Source organism: Solanum pennellii, chromosome 3 (assembly GCF_001406875.1).
Source record: "Solanum pennellii chromosome 3, SPENNV200".
In the NCBI taxonomy this organism is placed as follows: Eukaryota; Viridiplantae; Streptophyta; class Magnoliopsida; order Solanales; family Solanaceae; genus Solanum; species Solanum pennellii.
The window spans coordinates 31,382,327-31,384,892 of NC_028639.1; positions in this window are offsets into that span (position 1 = coordinate 31,382,327).

Here is a 2,566-nt window from a genome sequence, read left to right on the forward strand (position 1 = left end):
TATATATATATATATATAGAGAGAGAGAGAGAGAGAGAGTATATTAAAGGATGGTTTGCGGAACCGCAACCAGACTTTTTATACTCAACCCTATTTCGGAATGATCGGCAATTTATTGGTTCGTCATGATTCCAGCCTAAGTTGTCCGCTTAGGTTCCCGGTCTTTCAAAAGTTACTCTTAGCCAACTACTGTAGAGCTAAACCAAATTTGGAATTTAGAGCATTTTGAACTAAGATGACCTAACACCCAAGGCGTGTTGGGCCCATTAAAAAGACCACCTTGAGTCCAAAACGGCCCACGACCAAAACGAACGTTCATACTTATATGTTTAAATTTGACGGATGTATACGTTGTTTGAAAAATCATTGTCTCATGAGGTAAGGATTAGATTATAGTTTAATTAAGTTAAAGAAAGAGCTTCATAAGCTACTAGTCCATCCAAAGACGTTGGCACCCAAAGATTACAAAAGTCAAGAAAGAAGAATGATCTTTCGTGGAGGCATAGTTTAGGGTCGTACCCCTACGTGGGACTGATTACTTTGTATACATTTCCCCTATTATGTATCCCCATTTATTTTGTTCATAAAATTTGTATAAATTAGGGTTTTGGGGCAATGAAATATTTCAAATGACTTATACATCCCTCAAATCGCTAGGCCTACCCTTTGCACAAAAGGGTCACATATTTGTTTAGAACGCGCAATATTTGCTAATGTGTCATAACTGTTTGTGTCATTATGTTGCTATATTTGGAGATATTCCAGCTCACTCTTCTTCAAATCATTTTTAGAATCCCTAAGCACAAATATCAAGTCACTATCGAAGTGCGTCCAAATACTCTTCGAGTCTTTAGTTTTCCAACAAAATTCGAACTCCACTTTTTAAATATTACTCTGATATCAGAAAAAAGATTCACCGTCTCAAAGTGAAAAAAAAAATCAAGGGTCGAATTACGTAGGACCTGAAGTCTCCTCAGTGAGATTCGTAGGCAGCCTTCTAAGGTTCGGTCCCCATTTTGAGAAATTTTATCCTTTCCAACTCTTAAAAAAATTAGAGTTACATCTCAGTCAAAAACCATAAGTACAACTATAAAAGATACAATCGACTTTGTCCCGACTCAAGTCGACATTTCTGATTCATTAATCCTAAAATCAAATAGACAAATTCCTGTCTATAAGTCATCTTTCTATATACGTGGGCTAATTTATCTTAAATGAAGCGACTCTTGTGTGCTACAACTTTGTGTGTGATATCTTGTATTACCAATTACCTACACAAACTAACACATTTGTCGTTTGAGTTTTTTTTCTTTTCAGGTACTCAAAATTGATTTATGTAGATTAATTATTGAACATTCAACGTTCCCAAAATTACTTTCCCAATCGAAATTTGTTGAAAGAGAGAAGAAAAATGACCCAGAATAATGAGAATGCCGGCCTGACTGAAGTTGCTATAGTTCAACCGCCTACCATTGAACAAAATGAGTTAATTGCACAGTTGATGCAACAAATTGTTGAGTTGAGGGTTGAGCTACAGAAAAAACAAGACTTGTCAATTCCGAACATTGACGTCAACACTCTATGCAATAGAAGGCTTCCACTCCATTTTCCTCCTCTGACTTCAAATTCGGAACATGTCCTAAATAACTTACCCTCTAACCCTACTCAAAATCCTTCCACCATCGACCTAATCGCGTCAAATCTTCATCACGCCAGCACTTTATACCAAGCACCCCACCCTTTTCAGAATCTGAATGCCAACCCTCAAGTTTTCCCCTTCTCTCAAAACCAAAACACAAATAACTCCCAAATATTCGCTCCGTTTCAAAGTTTAAATGTCAACAATCCTCAAACATCCCTTTAATCTATCATACTCTTGCAAAAGACACTCAAAATCCACAAAACTCTCAACCCCTACCTCCGAAAGTCACTTTTGATATCCCTGTACAAACCACATCTTCACTATACTGCATATTTTGAACTTGACCACTATGAAGAGAAAGAAAAGGAGTGGAGGAACAAAGAGGAAAAGACAAAGAAGATCATGAAGGAAGATATTGCAAAAGTGATAAAAGAATCTGATTATGCTTTAGAAGAGGTGGGGCTGAATTATGAAAATTTATGCATTCATCCGAATTTGGACCTTCCAGAAGGGTTCAAAGTGCCAAAATTCATCACTTTTAATGGAATTGGAAATCCTTTAGCACATCTAAAGGTTTATTGTGATCAACTTTTGGGAGTTGGAAAAAATGAAGCATTATTGATTCGTGTCTTCAGTCGAAGTCTAAGTGGGAGGCTATAGAGTGGCTTAAATCACAGAATTGAAACAATGGAAAAGTTGGAATGCACTTGCGAAGGATTTCATGGAAAGATTTGGACATAATGTAGAAGCTTCCCCAGATCGCTACTACTTGGAGAATATCAAACAGAAGTCTACAGAAAATTATCAAGAGTACGCTCTTCGTTGGAGAAAAGAGGTCGCAAGAGTTCAACCTCCCATGTACGAACGTGAGATCACTAAAATATTCAGTCAAATTTATGAGCCTGAGTACTATAAAAGAATGTT